The sequence below is a fragment of the Pseudophryne corroboree genome, chromosome 2 (assembly GCF_028390025.1).
Source record: "Pseudophryne corroboree isolate aPseCor3 chromosome 2, aPseCor3.hap2, whole genome shotgun sequence".
Taxonomy (NCBI): Eukaryota; Metazoa; Chordata; class Amphibia; order Anura; family Myobatrachidae; genus Pseudophryne; species Pseudophryne corroboree.
The window spans coordinates 67,065,020-67,085,656 of NC_086445.1; the positions used below are offsets into that span (position 1 = coordinate 67,065,020).

General features: G+C 46.5%; 1 long non-coding RNA gene across 6 annotated transcripts in view; it reads right to left on the minus strand.

Annotated features, from left to right (window-relative positions):
- The window catches only part of LOC134999050 (uncharacterized), a 222,535-nt gene that overhangs the window by 28,490 nt on the left and 173,408 nt on the right, over positions 1-20,637 (minus strand). For 3 of the 6 annotated variants that reach the window (XR_010201237.1, XR_010201219.1, XR_010201213.1), the window contains exons 3-4: positions 20,115-20,205; positions 18,865-19,084 (exon numbers count right to left, since the gene is read on the minus strand). This is a non-coding gene — a long non-coding RNA (uncharacterized LOC134999050). Of the gene's footprint in view, positions 1-18,864; positions 19,085-20,110; positions 20,206-20,637 lie in introns of all 6 variants that reach the window. The other 3 variants (XR_010201225.1, XR_010201243.1, XR_010201231.1) reach the window with 3 other exon arrangements.

Here is a 20,637-nt window from a genome sequence, read left to right on the forward strand (position 1 = left end):
ATCTGTGGGGGTAGGTATGTGTTGGATAGCCTGTGTCTTGGCAGGAGCTGGGTTAATACCCTCTGAAATTAGGAGATGGCTAACATGACATTTGTCAGGGTTTAACTGCATGTTGACTTCACGGATTCTTTGGAGGACCTTGCGGATTCATATGTTGTGTTCTTCCATGGTGTGGGAGAAACAATCTCATCTAAATGTTGGTGATAGGTGACTAGGAGTTTCCCAATGGTATTACAATTGAACAGATCAGCAAAGTATTTTAAATCTGGAACACCCATGCTGAATGACATGAACAACAGCACTGGAAGTTATTAACCCCAGTTTCTCATACGTCCTAGAGGATGCTGGGGTCCACTTCATGACCATGGGGTATAGACGGTTCTGCAAGAGCCATGGGCACTCTTAAGACTTTTCAATGGGTGTGAACTGGCTCCTCCCTCTATGCCCCTCCTCCAGACCTCGGTTTTAGAAATGTGCCCAGGCAGACTGGATGCACTCTGAGGAGCTCTACTGAGTTTCTCTGAAAAGACTTATGTTAGGTTTTTTATTTTCAGGGAGAACTGCTGGCAACAGTCTCCCTGCTTCGTGGGACTGAGGGGGCAGAAGTAGGAACCAACTTCCTGAAGAGTTTCATGGCTCTGCTTTTGGCTGACAGGACACCATTAGCTCATGAAGGGAACTGAACGCTAGCCATGTCTAGATGCTCATTCCCACAGCACGCCGTCACCCCCCTCACAGGACCAGAAGTCAGAAGACAGGTGAGTAGAAGAAGACAGATCTTCTATCAAGTAAAGTGACGGAAGAGGTACAGCGTGGCTGGCGGGAGCGCAGCGTGCCATTGCTGCCCACACACACAGGCACTGCAGGTTGCAGGGCGAGGGGGGGGGGGGGGGGGTGCCCTGGGCAGCAAAAACACCTCTATAAACTGGCAAAAAGGGGGCATAAGATGCCCAGGCAGAGCCCTACCCCCGCCAGTATAAATATTATGAAAAGTTTCTGAGGTAAAAAGGGCGGAGTTTCTTCCTCAGGCAGTCAGCGCACTGCTCAGTGCCATTTTCTCTCTCCTCAGGCTGCAGAGACATCGCTGGTCCTCCTTCACTTCTGACTACAAGTATCAGGGTGCAAAACAGGGGGGGGGGGCACAAGTGAATTTGGTGCTTTACAAGTGTGTTTTACTGTGTAAAAAGCGCTGCATGTCAGTGGGCATTCTGTGTTCACAGGCATTAGATACTGGCGCTGGGGTTGTGAACTGGCTGCTCCTAAACTGTGTCCCTCTGACAGATTTTACTGTGGGTCTGTCCGCTATAAGTCCCAGTGTGTCTGTGTGTGTGTGTGTTGTACACATGTGTAAGACATGTCAGAGGCAGGGAGTTCCTCCCCGGAGGAAACCATTTTAGGGACACAGAAGTGTAATGTGGTGGCACTGCCGGCGCACCAAGAGCCTGCATGGGTGAAAGAAATACGTGATAGTATGCATCATATCAATAGGAGATTAGATAAGTCTGAATCTCATGCTGAGTGCTGGAGAAAATCTGTGGAGGTTGTGATTTTTCAGGGCTCTGTTCTACCATCCGCAGGCGACCCCTCTGGGTCACATAAGAGACCATTTGCGAATATTGTGAATACTGATACCAACACGGACACTGATTCTTGTGTCGACGATAGTGACTCCAGAAAACTAGATCATAAATTGGCAAAAAATATACAATATATGATTGTGGCTATAAGGGAAGTTCTGGAAGTCACGGAAGCCATTCCTGTACCTCAGGAGAAGGCTTATTTCTATAAAGAAAATAAATCTAAGGTAACTTTCCCTCCTTCACACGAGCTTAATACACTCTTTGAAGGGATGTGGGTGAATCCCGAAAATAAATTTCGTATTCCCAAGAGAATTCAGATAGCTTATCCTTTCCCGGTGGAGGACAGGAAACAATGGGAGTCACCCCCTGTGTTAGACAGTGCACTGTCCAGGTTGACAAAGAAGGTAATTCTCCCTGCACCTGGCACGGCTTCACTAAAAGAGCCGGCAGACCGAAAGATGGAAACTACATTGAAATCCATTTATGTTGCCAATGGTACGCTGCTCAGGCCCACAATTGCTTGCGCGTGGGTGAGTCGCGCTATTGAAAAATAGTCAGATAGCGTGTCATCAGAAATTGACACGATTGATAAAGATGAGATACTCCTTAAGTTAGGGAATATCAAAGACGCTGCTGCATACATGCTAGAAGCGATGAAAGATATTGGACTCTTGAGTTCACAAGCCGCTACCATGGCAGTTTCGGCTCGGCGGGCGTTGTGGATTCGCCAGTTGAACGCGGATGCAGGTTCCAAAAGAAATATGGAGGCTCTCCCATATAAAGGTGAGGCCTTATTTGGCAATGGACTGGATGCGTTAGTCTCGGCGGCTACCGCAGGTAAGCCGACATTTTTGCCCTCTGCGCCTGCACCAGCAAAAAAAAAAAAAAAAAAAAAAGACATATCACCCGCACATGCAGTCCTTTCGACCCAATAAATACAAAAAAGCGAGAGGTTCCCCCTTCTTTGCGGGTAGGGGAAGGGAAAAGGGAAAGAAGTCCACAACAGCTTCAGGTTCCCAGGAGCAGAAGTCTACCCCTACTTCTGCCAAATCTTCAGCATGACGCTGGGGCTCCTTTGCGTCTCAAACTGTTCAGCCAAGGTTGGATTCTGTCTGGCCTGGATCCCTGGGTGTTGCAAATAGTGTCCCAGGGATACAAGCTGGAGTTTCAAGACGTTCCCCCATGCCAATTTTTCAAATTGACCTTGCCAGCTTCTCTTCCAGAAAGGGAAGCAGTAACAGCGGCAATCCAAAAATTATGTCAGGATCAGGTCATAGTCCTGGTACCTTTGTCACGTCCTGGTACCTTTGTCACAACAAGGGAAGGGGTTTTATTCAAGCCTTTTTGTAGTTCCAAAGCCAGGCGGCTCGGTCAGACCGATCCTAAACCTGAAAAATCTCTACTTGAAACGATTCAAGTTCAAAATGGAATCACTGAGGGCAGTGATTTCCAGTCTGGAGGAGGGGGACTACATGGTGTCTGTAGACATACTGTAAAAGATGCCTACCTGCATGTTCCCATTTATCCTCCTCACCAGGCTTATCTGAGATTCGCGGTTCAGGATTGCCATTACCAATTCCAGACGTTACCTTTCAGTCTCTCCACGACGCCGAGGGTATTCACCAAGGTGATGGCGGAGATGATGGTTCTCCTGCGTCAAAAAGGAGTGAATATAGGGGGTAATTCTGAGTTGATCGCAGCAGGAACTTTGTTAGCAGTTGGGCAAAACCATGTGCACTGCAGGGGAGGCAGATATAACATGTGCAGAGAGAGATAGATTTGGGTGTGGTGAGTTCAATCTGCAATCTAAATTGCAGTGTAAAAATAAAGCAGCCAGTATTTACCCTGCACAGAAACAAAATAACCCACCCAAATCTAATTCTCTCTGCAAATGTTATATCTGCCCCCCCTGCACTGCACATGGTTTTGCCCAACTGCTAAAAAATTTCCTGCTGCGATCAACTTGGAATTACCCCCATAATTCCTTATCTAGAAGATCTCCTGATAAAGGCGAGATTCAGGGAGCAGTTGTTACAAAACATCACACTCTCCCTGTCAATACTCCAACAACACGGTTGGATCATAATTATCTAAAGTCACAGTTGGAACCAACGACAAGATTGTCTTTTCTCGGAATGATTCTGGACACAGAAGTTCAGAGAGTATTTCTTCCAGTGGAAAAGGCTCTGGTAATCCAGAAAATGGTAAAACAGATATTGAAACCATCGAGTGTGTCGATCCATCAGTGCATTCGGTTGTTGGGGAAGATGGTGGCGGCCTACGAGGCCATACAGTTTGGCAGGTTCCATGCCAGGGTATTCCAGTGGGACCTGCTGGACAAGTGGTCGGGATCCCACCTACACATGCACCGGAAGATAATCCTGTCATCAAAAGCCAGGATTTCGCTCCTGTGGTGGCTACACAGTTCTCACCTACTAGAGGGACGCAGGTTTGGGATTCAGGACTGGGTCCTGGTAACCACGGATGCAAGTCTCCGAGGCTGGGGAGCTGTCACTCAGGGGGAAAGCTTCCAAGGAAAATGGTCAAGTCAGGAAGCCTGCCTTCACATAAACGTGCTGGAATTGAGAGCCATTTACAACGGCCTTCAACAAGCGGTACATCTTCTTCAAGATCATTCCGTGCAGATCCAGTCGGATACTGTAACAGCAGTCGCGTACATAAACAGGCAGGGTGAAACGAAAAGCAGAGCGGCAATGGCAGAGGTGACAAAGATCCTCCTCTGGGCAGAAAGACATGTAAAGGCTCTGTAGGCAATTTTCATTCCGGGAGTAGACAACTGGGAAGCAGATTTCCTCAGCAGACACGATCTCCATCCAGGAGAGTGGGGCCTCCACCAAGAAGTCTTTGCAGAGGTGACAAGTCTTTGGGGAGTTCCTCAAGTAGACATGATGGCATCTCGTCTCAACAAGAAGCTTCAGAAATATTGTTCTAGGTCGAGAGACCCTCAAGCAATAGCAGTGGATGCGCTAGTGGCCCAGTGGGTGTTCCGGTCGGTGTATGTTTTCCCTCCACTTCCGCTGATCCCAAAGGTGCTCAGGATCATAAGGAGAACAAGAGTTCGAGCAATCTTCATTGCCCCAGACTGGCCAAGGAGGGCTTGGTACCCAGATCTTCAGGAGTTGCTCATAGAAGATCCTCGGCCTCTTCCTCTTCGTAAGGACCTGCTGCAGCAGGGGCCGTGCGTGTATCAAGACTTACCGCGGCTACGTTTGATGGCATGGCTGTTGAGCGCCGGATCCTAGCCCATAAGGGTATTCCCAAGGAAGTCATCCCCACCCTTACTCAGGCCAGGAAAGGAGTAACGTCGAAACATTACCACCGTATTTGGAGAAAATATGTGTCTTGGTGTGAATCCAAGAAGGCTCCTACGGAAGAGTTTCAGTTGGGACGTTTTCTCCATTTTCTGCAGGCTAGTGTGGAGGCGGGCCTCCGATTGGGGTCAATCAAGGTCCAGATTTCGGCCTTGTCAGTGTTCTTCCAAAAACAATTGGCCTCTCTTCCAGAGGTTCAGACCTTCGTGAAAGGGATTCTGCACATCCACCCTCCATTTGTGCCTCCAGTGGCACCATGGGACCTTAATGTGTTTCTTCAATCGGATTGGTTTGAGCCTCTACAAGAGATAGAGTTGAAGTTTCTCACTTGGAAAGTGGTGATGCTTTTGGCATTGGCATCCGCACGGCGGGTGTCTGAGTTGGGGGCCTTGTCTCACAAGAGCCCTTACCTGATCTTCCATGAAGATAGGGCAGAGTTGAGAACTTGTCAACATTTTCTTCCAAAGGTGGTTTCATCTTTCCACATAAACCAACCTATTGTGGTGCCAGTAGTTACTGACACGTTCTCTGAGTCAAAGTCTCTAGATGTGGTTAGAGCTTTGAAGATTTATGTTGCTAGAACAGCTTGAATACGGAAAACAGAGTCTTTGTTTGTTCTGTATGCTCCCAACAAGATTGGGTGTCCTGCTTCCAAGCAGACTATTGCGCGTTGGATCAGAAGTACGATTCAGCACGCTCATACTACGGCTGGATTGCCGTTACCGACGTCGGTGAAGGCCCATTCCACTAGGAAAGTGGGCTCATCCTGGGCAGCTGCCCGGGGGGTCTCGGCATTGCAACTTTGTCGAGCAGCTACTTGGTCGGGGTCAAACACATTTGCAAAATTCTACAAGTTTGACACCTTGGCCGATGAAGACCTCAAGTTCGGTCAATCGGTGCTGCAGGGTCATCCGCACTCTCCCGCCCGTACTGGAGCTTTGGTATAATAAACCCCATGGTCATGAAGTGGACCCCAGCATCCTCTAGGACGTATGAGAAAACAGGATTTTGATACCTACCAGTAAATCCTTTTCTCCTAGTCCGTAGAGGATGCTGGGCACTCGTCCCAGTGCGTACTTTACCTGCAGTTTTGTTTATTAGAGTTACACATGTTGTGTTTTATTAGTTTCAGCATGTTTGCTGTAATTGGTTCATGCCTGTTGGCGTGTGTTATGTTGAATGCCATGTTGTGCAGCATGGTTGAGGTGTGAGCTGGTATGTATCTCACCATTAGTATTAAAGTAAATCCTTTCCTCGAAATGTCCGTCTCCCTGGGCACAGGTCCTATAACTGAGGTCTGGAGGAGGGGCATAGAGGGAGGAGCCAGTTCACACCCACTGAAAAGTCTTAAGAGTGCCCATGGCTCCTGCGGAACCGTCTATACCCCATGGTCAGGAAGTGGACCCCAGCATCCTCTACGGACTAGGAGAAAAGGATTTACCGGTAGGTATCAAAGTCCTGTTTTTATTCTGACTGGCAAACCTAAGAGTCGTTTGACATCAGTGGCGGTTTTATAGAGGGCAAGCAGGGCAACCGTTTGGGATGCTGCGGTCTGAGGGGGCAGCCGCAGTCACCCTGCCGGCACCCGCCCACACTCTCACCTGCCGCCAGCCTATGTCCTGTACACAGTCACAGCCTCTGCTGTCTGGGAGCAGGAGGAGGATGCTGAGAGAGCTCCCCATGGCCCCATCCCTGCTATCTGAAATGCACTTATAATACCCTCTGTAAAAAGTATTACAAATACATGTCCCCAATGCAGGAGGTCGGCAACCATTTTCTTGTAAACCACTCTGGCAGCAATATGTTCCCTGGCCGTATAGTTAAGTTAGGAGCGGTGCCCATTTTCACTTGGTCTGAGCTCTGCCTTCCTTCTATCATTCCCACATGGAAGCAAGAACAGAGAGCATCAGTTGCTGTGTCTGGCAGCAGGTAATAATATTATTATCAACGCTGTTGGGGCCTCTCCGGCATTCTGTGACCTGCTGGCATGCCCCCAGCCCCTGTGTCTCCTGTGAATAGCATCTATTCACCGCTGCTCTGCTAAGCAGTGAGTGACTGCCCCCCCCCTCCCCCATCCCACCGTGGGTGGGACAAGACGAATATCAGGACAGTTGGGAGGTATGGGGTAGCAATGATGTAATACAGCATACTATCATACAGATGGAGCCACGCTAATCGAGGCTCCGTCTGCGACTAGGAGCGCCCACCAGGCGCACTGCCGTGAACGATTGGGACGCGTGCGCTTTGTAGACGCGCCCGTGACCCATTCACTTTAAATGGAAGCGTCTCTGTATGCTCGGTGGCGGGTTGAGGCGCATCTGTACCTCCCAACTTTAAAGTCTGGAGGCGCGGGTCAATTCTGCATGGCGAAGCAGCATCTGCCCGAAAAGGGGGCGACCACCTGCCAAGCCTCCTATTATCGTCACAGTGGGGGCATGACCAGCGCTCTGAGCTGCTGGCATGCCCCCAGTCCCTCTTGTCTCCTGTGAAGAGACGCTGTGTGCAGACCCAGCGCTACCTGCTCAGCAAAGGGATGCAAAGCAGGTAGGCGTTGGGTAGGAGGGGCGCTCTCCCTGTGCTGTGCCTGGCATCCCTGCTGCTGCCAGCTGCTGTGCCTGTCACACTGACAGGCAGTGGCGCCGGCAGCATGATGAAGCCTCGTCCTTCCCCTGACAGCATCATCTCACAGTCCACGGCCCAGCCCAAAAGGGGCGTAGCTACACAGCGCCGAGGGGTGGAGCTACACGGGACCAGGCTGCAGAGGAGGACAGACAGAAAACTGCTACAGATCCTGCCTGCCAGATGGTAAGTTGGGGGAGAGTGAGTGAGAAAGTATGTGTGTGTGTGTGTGTGTGTGTGTGTGTGTGTGTGTGTATATCTATGTGTATGTGTGTGTGTCTCTTTGTGTATGTATGTGTGTGTATCTATGTGTGTGTGTATCTATGTGTATGTATGTGTGTGTATCTACAGTATGTGTGTGTGTATCTATGTGTGTGTGTGTGTGTGTGTGTGTGTGTGTATATATCTACAGTATGTGTATGTATCTGTGTGTGTGTGTATCTACAGTGTGTGTGTGTGTGTGTGTGTGTGTGTGTGTGTGTGTGTGTGTGTGTATCTATGTGTATGTGTGTGTGTCTCTTTGTGTATGTATGTGTGTGTATCTATGTGTGTGTATTTATGTGTATGTATGTGTGTGTATCTACAGTATGTGTGTGTGTATCTATGTGTGTGTGTGTGTGTGTGTGTGTGTGTGTATCTATGTGTATGTGTGTGTGTCTCTTTGTGTATGTATGTGTGTGTATCTATGTGTGTGTATCTATGTGTATGTATGTGTGAGTATCTACAGTATGTGTGTGTATCTATGTGTGTGTGTGTGTGTGTGTGTGTATATATCTACAGTATGTGTATGTATCTGTGTGTGTGTATCTACAGTGTGTGTGTGTGTGTGTGTGTGTGTGTGTGTGTGTATCTACGTGTGTGTGTCTCTATGTGTATGTGTGTGTGTATCTACAGTATGTGTGTGTGTGTGTACGATACCTTCCGCCGGTGCACCCACTGCATTGCACAGAGGCCCACAGCAATTAAGAGACCTGAAGCCTTTCTCACATTGGGTACGGCTGACTGGCGGCTGGATTCCCGGCGGTCAGCATATCAACGCCGGGATCCCGGCCACCTGAATGCCGGCAGGGGGCGAGCGCAACGAAGCCCCTTGCGTTCTCGGTGGCTTGCTGCGCTCGCCACAGGTTCTGTTCCCACTCTATGGGTGTCGTGGACACCCACGAGTAGTAATAGCCCTCATCCCACTGCCGGCATTCTGGTGGTCGGGATCCTGGTGTCGGTATGCTGACTGCCGGGATCCTGACTGCCAGGATGGTAACTACATCCCTCTTCCTCTCACCCACTACCTGTCACCCACTGTTTGTCACCCACTGCCAGGGCCGTAACTACGTGTGTGCCAAGTGGGCTTGGCACACAGCGCAGTTGCCCTGAGGGCGCACGGCCAGCGGCATGTAATGAGTCAAATTGACTCATTACATGCCGCCTCTGAAGTCCGCGCCGTGCGCCGCAGCCGCGCTGGAGGAGAGAGAAGCGCCGGAGGCAGCTGAGAAGGAGGAGGAGGGAGGGGGACTGGAGCCTCAGCAGCGCTATTTCATTGGTAGTAAGCGCCGCTGCAGCATCCCCTTCTCCTTCCGTATAGGCTGCCCGGCGCTGCTGTGGATGCTGGGATGCGGTTCCTCCATCCCAGCATCCACAGCAGCGCCAGGCAACCAATACGGAAGGAGAGGGGGATGCTGCAGCGGCGCTTACTACCAATGACATAGCGCTGCTGCGGCTCCAGTCCCCGTCCCTCATCCTCCTTGTCCGATGCCTGCACACTGCACAGAGGGAGATGCCAGCACGAGGAGCCTGTCAGCGGGGAGAAGGTAAGTATATCCCTCTCTCTCTCTCTCTCTCTCTCTCTCTCTCTGGGGGACACCGTCTGCCATAATGTGTAAAAAGGGGTCCTGGCTGCCGCAATGTGTAAAAAGGGGGCCTGGCTGCCGCAATGTGTAAAAAGGGGGACTGGCTGCAGCAATGTGTAAAAAGGGGGACTGGCTGCCGCAATGTGTAAAAAGGGGGCCTGGCTGCCGCAATGTGTAAAAAGGGGGACTGGCTGCTGCAAAGGGGGCCTGGCTGCTGCAATGTGTAAAAAGGGGGACTGGCTGCCGCAATGTTTAAAAAGGGGGACTGGCTGCAGCAATGTGTAAAAAGGGGGACTGGCTGCCGCAATGTGTAAAAAGGGGGACTGGCTGCCGCAATGTGTAAAAAGGGGGCCTGGCTGCCGCAATGTGTAAAAAGGGGTCCTGGCTGCCGCAGTGTGTAAAAAGGGGTCCTGGCTGCCGCAATGTGTAAAAAGGGGTCCTGGCTGCCGCAATATGTAAAAAGGGGGACTGTCTGCTGTAATGTGTAAAAAGGGGGACGCTGTCTGCTGTAATGTATAAAAGGGGCTCTACCTGGTGTAGTGGCGCTACTGTGCAGCGTAATTTGAATAATGGAGACTACTGTGCACCGTAGTATGAATTGCTATTATTTTGTGGCCATGCCCCTTCCCCATGAAGCCACGCCCCTATATATTTTTTTCGCACCTACGGCGCGCACTGCCCCTATCTTGCGTGGGGGGCGCCAATGTCATTTCTTGCACACAGCGCTAAAATGCCTAGTTACGGCACTGCCTATACCTGTTACCCCCTCCCCATCACCCTCTGCCTATCCCTGTCACCCGCTGCCAGTCCTTGTCACCCTCCCCCTATTTCCTACTGCCTATGTCACTCTTTCCATCATCCACTGCCGTTCCATGTCACCCTCTTCCTATATCTGTCACCCCCTCCCCATCATTTTCTACCTGTCCCTGTCCCCATCTGCCTGGCCCCGTCACCTTATCTTCCTTTCCGTCACCCACTGCCTCTCCTGTCACAGATAGCCATGTGGCATATTGTGAACTTGGTATAGGACGGAAGAGGGGGGCCCAAAGTAAATTTTTGCACATGGGCCCACCATTCACAAGTTCTGCCACGTGTGTGTGTGTGTGTGTGTGTGTGTGTGTGTGTGTGTATCTATGTGTATGTGTGTATGTGTGTGGGGGCATAATGTGTATAAGTGGCACTTCTGTGGGCATTATATGTAACCAGCACTTCTACTGGGGACATTATGTGTATAAGCGGCGCTACTACAGGGGGTATTATGTGTATAAGCGGCACCACTACCGGGGACATTATGTGTATAAACAGCACTGCTATGCGTGGGGTGAAATTAATAAGATTGTGCTACTGTGTGGCGTAATTTCAAATGGGTGTACTATTGTGTGGCCACGCCCCATCCCTTTTTTGACACGCGCTGTCCCTTTGTAAAATATGGGAGGGCGCAAATTTGTGTGCATGCGCATAAGCGTCTATTCACCACTGCTCTGCTAAGAGCAGAGTAACAGGAGACCTCCCAACTGCCCCACCACAACGGCGGGAGACTGCGGCCACGGGTGGGACAGAAGGACAGTCCCCAAAAAATGCGACTGTCCCACAAAAATCGGGATAGTTGGGAGGTATGTACTATACATCTACCACAGGAGCTAGAAAAAGTCTTTAGTTTTCTAAGGCAGTCTGACTCTACCAAGACTGGAACAGTACAAACAGCTCCTTCCTCCAGGCTCGAGACTTGGAAACGAGGACGGGATCTATTACACTCATGTTTTGTTTTTGTTCCTCACAAAGTGGTTTCCTAAATAGAATTACTTTGTTTTTCAGTTACTAATTTCCTGCTGAAAAGGAACAGCCATAGCAAATGCTGTTATTTATTCTACAACAGAATGAAAACCTCCGGTTTTATATGACAAACGTATGAACAGTATGAAACTGTTATCTTGGCTGCTATATGAATAGGCTGAATGAATGTTTTATGATTTTCCCCCTTTATTCCATCACATTTTATTCACTGGAAGACAATGGGACGGTTGACGTAGATTTCAGAGACTCTCTGGCATCGTTAAATGTGCAATCTTTGTTATGTTTTTATTTCCACTCCAGCCCACCACTTTTCTTATCAGCAAAGACAGGAGCATTTATCAATGCCAAGAAATGATTACAATCTGAGATACATCATTCTCCTCCATCTCCTCCTAATTTATTCAGCAGAATCTATTTCTCTTGGAGCCATGCCCTTGATGTAAAAGTGGGTTTTGCCAAATGACGATAAAACAAAACAGAGAAAAATATTGCGCAGAGTGCATAGATAACCTATAGGTGCCGACACAGATCCCGCACTGTTTCGCGGTCATGATGAATTTGCAGAGCCGTCATTAGAAATCTTGGGGACCCTTGCACTCTTGGGGTCCGGAAATGACAGATTGGGCATACACACTTTATGATGTGTATAATGTATCATTCCAAACCACATCGGAAGAATATATAGCAGTGATGGGGAACCTTTGGCACTCCAGTTGTTGTTGAACTAAACATCCCAGCATGCCCTGCTACAGTTTTGGTATTTGGCCATGCTAAAACTGTAGCAGGGCATGCTGGGATGTGTAGTTCAACAACAGCTGGAGTGCCAAAGGTTCCCCATCACTGTTATATAAGATAGATCGTAAAGTGTATACCCAGATTAACTCGATGGTGTGTACAGTATATATTATATGATGGTGTACATATATTATATGATATGTGCATATATCATATGAGGGTGTGCATATATTATATAATGGTGTGCATATATTATACAATGGCGTGCATATATTATATAATAGTGTGTATATATTATACAATGGTTTGCATATATTATATAAAGGTGTGCATATATTATACAATGGCGTGCATATATTATACAATGGTGTGCATATATTATACAATGGCATCAGTAGTGGATCTTGCCACGGGCAAGCAGGACTTTTGCCCGGGGCGCTGCCTTCCGGAGGGCGCAGGGCGCCTTCCGGAGGGCGCCGCACCAGGGCAAGATCCGCTGCTGCTGTGTGCTACCCGCTGCCCCCTGCTGCCGCTGGCCGCTCCCCCCCCCCCCCCGCTGCTGCTGTGAAGGGAAACTAGACGCGTACGCGTCTAGTTTCCCTTCGTGGAGAGGTCCTGTACTGTGTGGTGCGTGATGACGTCATCGCGCACCGCACATCATTTCAGTCTGTACAGGGGGCGTAAATGACCACGCCCCCTGTATGAAGCCACGCCCCCTATTGCCACCCGGGGCGCACAGAGCGCCAGAACCGGCCCTGAATGGCATGCATATATTATATGATGGTGTGCATATATTATACAGTGGCATGCATATATTATACAATGGTGTGCATATATTATACGATGGCGTCAGGGCCGGTTCTTGCCCTTGTGGCGCCCCGGGCAAAAGATATGGGCGTGTCTTAATACAGGGGCGTGGTCAGTCACGCCCCCATTTGTAGCGCCGCTGAAAGAAGAAAAAAAAAAACAAGTATACTTACTATACCCCGCTCCTGATTCCAGACCCTGCAGACCGGCGCCGCTTTTCTCCTCGGATCTATGGGAGAGACGTCAGTCATGACATCTCTCCCATAGCACAGCATAGATACTAGAGGTCAATTATGACCCCTAGCGTCTGTGCCACAATGCTGTGCGGTGCACGATGACGTAATCGCGCACCGCACAGCAAAGGTCCTCGTCATGAAGGGAAACTAGACGCTGAGCGTCTGGTTCCCTTCTCACAGCGGGGGAAGGGGCACAGCGGGGGCCACTGCTGGGGGGCACACTGCACAGTGGCGGATCTTGCCATGGTGCGGCGCCCTCCGGAAGGCGGCGCCCCGGGCAAAAGTCCTGCTTGCCCGTGGCAAGATCCGCCACTGGATGGCGTGCATATATTATATGATGGTGTGCTTATGTTATACAATGGTGTGCATATATTATACGATGGTGTGCATATATTATATGATGGTGTGCATATATTATACGATGGTGTGCATATATTATACAATGGCGTGCATATATTATACAATGGTGTGCATATATTATACAATGGTGTGCATATATTATACGATGACATGCATATATTATATTATGGTGTGCATATATTATACAATGGCATGCATATATTATACAATGGTGTACATATATTATACGATGGCATGCATATATTATATGATGGTGTGCTTAAATTATATAATGGTGTGCATATATTATACGATGGTGTGCATATATTATACAATGGTGTGCACCATTCAAACATGCTCTGGTCTCACCTATTCTCAAAAAACCCAACCTCGACCCCTCATCACCCACTAACTACCGCCCCATCTCTCTTCTCCCTTTCACCTCCAAATTACTTGAACGACTGGTCTACAGCCGTCTCACAAGCTACCTCTCTGACAACTCTATCCTCGATCCACTACAATCTGGCTTTCGCCTACTCCACTCAACTGAGACTGCCCTGGTGAAAGTCACCAATGACCCGCTTTCGGCCAAATCCAGGGGCCACTTCTCTCTGCTCATCCTTCTGGACCTCTCTGCTGCCTTTGACACCGTAGATCATCCTCTCCTCCTCCGCACACTCCAAAACGCTGGCCTCTCTAGCACTTTCCTTGACTGGTTTTCTTCTTACCTCACTAACCGCTCCTTCTCTGTGTCTGCCTCCAGCACCACCTCACACCCTTCCATCCTTCCTGTTGGTGTCCCTCAGGGTTCTGTCCTTGGACCCCTTCTGTTCTCCCTGTACACCTCTTCCCTGGGTGCGCTCATTAACTCCTTTGGCCTTCAATACCACCTCTATGCTGATGACACACAACTCTACCTCTCCTCTCCTGATCTGTCCCCCTCTGTCCTCTCTCAGGTTTCCAGCTGCCTCTCCGCAATCTCCTCCCGGATGTCTGAGCGCTCTCTGAAGCTCAACATGGACAAAACTGAACTCATCATCTTCCCCCCATCCAGAGCAACACCCCCGACCAATATCTCTATCATTGTTGACAACACCACCATCTCCCCCGTTCCACAACTCCGCTGCTTGGGCGTCACTCTTGACTCCTCCCTCTCCTTTGCTCTGGCACAATCCTGTCGTTTCCAGCTACGCGACATTGCTCGTATCAGGCCATATCTCTCCCAGAGTGCAACTAAACTCATCATCCACTCACTGGTCATCTCACGACTTGACTACTGCAATGTTCTCCTCACTGGCCTTGCTTGCTCCCATCTTGCTCCCCTCCAATCTGTCCTGAACTCTGCAGCTAGGCTTATCTTCCTCTCCTGCCGCACCACATCTACCACTCCCCTTCGACAAAATCTACACTGGCTCCCATTCCCCTACAGAATCCTCTTCAAGCTCCTCACCCTCACATACAAGGCCATCTCTAATTCCACTGCTCCCTACATCTCCAACCTCCTCTCCCTTTATACTCTCTCCCGTCCCCTACGGTCGACCAATGACTGTCGCCTCTCCACCGCCCTGGTCACTGCTTCCCATGCTCGTGTTCAAGACTATGCCCGTGCTGCACCCCTTCAGTGGAACGCACTCCCCCACTCCATTAGACTCTCTCCAACCTTGCAAAGCTACAACCGGGCACTAAAAACCCACCTATTCATCAAAGCATACCCTCCCGATGCATAACCTAGTCCTGAAGCCGTGCCTCCACCCCCCTGCCTCATGCCGTGAACATCTCAGCCTTGCTTGCATACTGCCATCAGGCTACCTCCCGCTTGCCTGCACCTCTTGTCATCTGTCTGTCGCCCCTCCCCACTAGATTGTTAGCTCTTCAGAGCAGGGCCCTCTTTCCTCTTGTTATCTAAGCCCTCGTCTCAACACATTTCACTCGCAGCTCTCCCCTACTCAACGACCATCTTTACCCTGCTAGTAAAGGCTCATCTCCGTCTATGGCCACCAGCTTCTAGTAGTACGATGATCACTCCCTCAATACTTACATCTTAGCTGTATTATGTCTTGAGAATGTGTGGTGCTCTATGTTACCTGTACTCTATTTCTGTTATTTATTTACTGTAATGCTAAGTTTTGTCTCCCTGTACTGTCCTTTGTACGGCGCTGCGAAACACATGTGGCGCCTTATAAATAAAATTTAATAATAATAATAATAATAATAATAATAATAATATATTATACAATGGCGTGCATATATTATACAATGGTGTGCATATATTATACGATGGCATGCATATATTATATGATGGTGTGCATATATTGGGGGTAATTCCATGTTGATCGCAGAAGGAATTTTTTTAGCAGTTGGGCAAAACCATGTGCACTGCAGGGGAGGCAGATATAACATGTGCAGAGAGAGTTAGATTTGGGTGGGTTATTTTGTTTCTATGCAGGGTAAATACTGTCTGCTTTATTTTTACACTGCAAATTAGATTGCAGATTGAACACACCACACCCAAATCTAACTCTCTCTGCACATGTTACATCTGTCTCCCCTGCAGTGCACATGGTTTTGGCCAATTGCTACCAAAATTCCTGCTGCGATCAACTTGGAATTACCCCCATTATATAATGGTGTGCATATATTATACGATGGTGTGCATATATTATATGATGGTGTGCTTATATTATACAATGGTGTGCATATATTATACAATGGTGTGCATATATTATATGATGGTGTGCTTATATTATACAATGGTGTGCATATATTATACGATGGTGTGCATATATTATATGATGGTGTGCATATATTATAACACCGAATATAAGACACCGTAATACTGCAATTGTACAGATACAGCAACCCATATAATCTTGGGGTCAATAAAACAATATATGTATAGTAAAAGTTGCCTGTGAATATCCAGGGGCAGATTTATCAGAGCTTGGAGAGAGATAAAGTACCAGCCAATCATCTCTTAACTTCCATGTTACCGGCTGTGTTTCAAAAATGGCAGATAGGAACTGATTGGATGGTACTTTATCTCCCTCCACTTTAGCCCTCTCCAAGCTCTGATAACTCTGCCTCTCACTGTGACAGTGTGATATGTGATGCATGACCATATTACAGACACTTTAGCCTTGTTACTGTGTAGGCACAGGACAGGAATTCATACTACCTGTGGCTGTACAGGAGGGCACAAGTATAATACACTACTGAATATAACATGCTGATAACACACAGCTTTGAAGGACATCCACTCATAGATTCTAAATATTACTGTTCTATGTAAAACAGAATTAGGAATATTCAGTAGCATATAGTGGGTTATGTGATATATCCCACACCTTTACAATTTCATTATATTGGAAGACATTACTGGGAACCGTGCGTAATAAATGTTGTTTTGGTACATAGGACAGAATAACCCAAACAGAAAAACAATTGCAATACATATCATTACACAAATAGTGAACAATACAATTCAGTGAGTAGTGACCCCCATTCATATTATGGAGGAGACGTTTCAAACCTTAGGAGACATATAGTGGAGAAATTGCCCGGTGTCTATACAGTGGGTGAGTTAAAATTTTGCTGTTTCTGAGGCTCCTGTTCATCATAAAAAATAATTAGAACTAGTGATAATTATGTTTTAAACTCGCTGCGAGTTCAAAGACCCAATCAAGGGAATTCATCATTTTCAGAAGAGTGATACTTTTACCCCTACACTTGCCGTGTCACTATGGATTTCCACTGCTGGTGTCTGTGCCCCCCTCATCCCACAGTTGCAGCCCCCACCTCAACAGAGTCAGCATCTAAGACCCCCCCACCTTACCTCACCGATTTGCGTAACCCCCCCCCCTACACTCTCTCTGCTGTGTTCTCTCTCCTTCCCATATCTGTTCACCCATGCTGCTGTGCCCCCCCCATATCCTTTCCCCAGTGTCCTCTCTTTTCCCCATAAATCAGTTCCCCCATGCTGCTGTGTTGCCACCCCTAGCATCCTGTGGGTACCCGCACCCCCCCCCCCCTCTCCACATCCACTCACCTGGTCTTGGCTCCCTACCTGCAGCGGTGCCGTGGATCCTGGATGGAGTTTGGTCAGGAGGAAGAACCTCAATGAGCAGGTGAGCTGGAAGCAGTGGGAGTCTAGGGACACAATTTTTTTTAAACTCTTTTTCTAAACTATATGATTTTTCTTCCTATTTTTTTTAAATTGACAAATCTATAAACCTGTTTGCTTGTAGACACTCATGCCCACATATCTTAAACTTTTAGGTACTGTATAGCGTACACTAGGATGCTCTCTGTACTTTATGGTAGTCACTAGGAAGCTTTCTGTATGGTGGTCTCTAGTACGCTCTCTGTATTATATAAAAGTCAGGAGGCTCACTGTATGTATGGCAGACGTTACGGTGTTGTCTTTATTGTATGTGCTCACTGGGTTGCTTCTGTGTTATATTGTGGTTACTGGTATGTCCTCTGTATTACTGTGTATGCAAGTCCCTCTGATACTCTTGTACTGTACACCAGTCACTAGGATGCCTTATGTATTGAATGGCAGAGACCGGTATGCTTTCTATATTATATCCCACCCACTGAATGCTTTGTGTAATATATTGCAGTTACTGGAGTGCTCTCTGTATTGTATTTCAGTTACTATGAGACTCTTTATACTATGTGCCTGATTTAATCTTTATTTCAATTATTTAATACATTTAAGGGGGAATTCAATTAGGTGCAAGTTTGGTCCCGCAATCCGAATTCACAGCAAATTTGCAATTCATTTACAAACTCGCATTTCTTTTTCAACGTAAATTTGCCTGTTTTTGTTCGCAACCCTCTGAGCAGGTGAAAAGAAAAGGTAAATCTTTATTTTAATGTAAAAATTTCGGAACTTGCTTCAGAACCCCTTGGACACCCACCTAATGACTAATGAGACATTTGGAAGTTTTCCATTAACTTAAGTGGCCAATAATGACATGTCAGATTTGGGGTGCAAAAATACATAAATGGCCTTAAATTACCCCATAATCAACTTCTTTGTTAGTTTATGTACCCCAAAAATTAATGAAAGTATTTATTTTAATGAAAAATAATTGCTATTTTAATTTTTTTACATTGTTTAAAAAAAAAAATGTTCTCAAACTACTTCCAAATCACTTTTTTACTACTTTTTGGTGCAAAATTTACAGATCAGCCATTTGACACCTTTTAAAAACATCCAGTACTTTCCTTATGCCCACTAACAGCCTTCTATATGGTCCTACTAACAAAGTTGTCACTTTTTTTGGGGGGGGGGGGGGGGGGGGGGCAGAAAAGGTCACCCCACTTTTTCAAATCTTTTCCCAACTCGTTTTTTTGGGGGGGGAAATTGCACAACCGTGCTGCGAGTAATACGAATTGTCAATTGTAATTGAATTGAGTAAAACTCAGGAGGGCACATGAAGTGTGTGAGTTTAACTAGACAAGTTTGCCTTCTACAATCCCACTCATTTCCTTTATCGTATCCTTCCATTTAATGAAAAATTAAAACACAAATTGTGTAGATAAACAGATTATGTTAACAAACTGTTTTTACTGCGGCAGCCAGTCTCCTCGCTTTTATTTCTCAAAGGTTCCCACTTTGTTTCTATAATGCAGTTTATTTCTTCCAATAGTTGTTTCTACATGCCTCTAGTCTGAGTATATATTATTGGTTCAATTTACTTGGGGAATCTATTTTGATATACTTTCTAAAATCTCTTGCAGTATTTTTATTCTTCTAAAGTTTTCTGTTTGTTCTCTTTGGCTTGTCAACCCTGTAAAAATACAGTTTACTTGTAGACAATCACTCCCACAGAACGTAATAGACTTTAAGATACTGTATACAGGGGCAAACGCAGGATTTCGTGAGAAGAGTTTTCGTGAGTGGGTGTGTATGCATATACCCATGTATGTCTACTACATATATATATATATATATATATATATACATACAGTATATATACTTTATATATACTTTATATACTTCATGTATATACTATGTACAAATATATATATGCATATATATATATATATATATATATATTCATATATAGCACACATTCATACAGTACATACAGTACATAAATAAACACACATGAAACATACATACTGTACATACACAAGCACACACATACATACAAACATACAAATACAGTACACACATATATACAGACTTCACACTTACATATGCAGCATTATATGTACAGTATGTAATCCACCAGACGCTGGGAGCAGAGAGGTGGCAGTTTGAGAGGACGGAGGGAGCTGCTGTGGTTGAGCATGCGCAGTCAGCAGCGGCCCCGGGACAATCTATAAGCATAGAGCTCCATAGCTCTCTGCTGCTACAGCTCTGCCGTGGCGGTCGCGGCTTTTGCTGAGATGGAGACACAGCTGTCTCTGTCTCAAAATAGAAAATGTAACTCTTCGGGGGGGGTTCCAGGTACTTGGAAACCCCCCGTGTGTGTGCCACTGGTATGGCGGTCACCACGAACCTCTCTGTGCTACTGTATACTTCACCAAGGTGCTCTCTGTACTGTTTGACAATCATCATGACACTTTCAAATTTTGACATTTTTATTTTTATTTGCAATTTAAATTTGAGTTGGTACCCACCATTCCAAAATGTAAATCTCTCTTCACATGTTACATTTGCCCCACCTGCAGTGCAACATGGTTTTACCAACTCAGAAAAAAATCCTATATGTCACTAGGATGTTGTGCATTTTGGGTACAGGTAGACAGAGGCACCTTGGTTTATTTATTTATTTTACAATGCTAAACTGAATATTCTTTAATCTCACCTACTTTTGTATTGATCCCACTCATGGTTGATTTGGTTTCGCCTACATGGATCCACATTCAGATGTTTTCTCCATAACCAATTTAGGTTTCCAATCTGAACATACCGTAGATACAACAAAAGAAGGGTTTAGTCCAATTAAAAAAAAAAAACAACAGAAAAACTTAAAATAGGCTTCCTCTGTTAATTAAATGTTTTTTATTCAAAACATCTTTCTCTAACATAAATAAAATTTTATTACAGTGTACTTTAACACATAATATATGATTATTTGAACATTGAACATTTATTTTACCAAAGTTTTAGATTTCTCTAAAGGGGGGAAATTCAATTGTTTGAAAAGTCAGTTGGGTGTCTATTTTTCCTAACATAAATACAATTTTATTATAGTGTACTTTAACACATAATATATGATTATTTGAACATTTATTTTGCCAAAGTTTTAGGTTTCTCTAAAGGGGGGAAATTCAATTGTTTGAAAAGTCAGTTGGGTGTCTATTTTTCCATATCTAATAGACAGGAAAAACC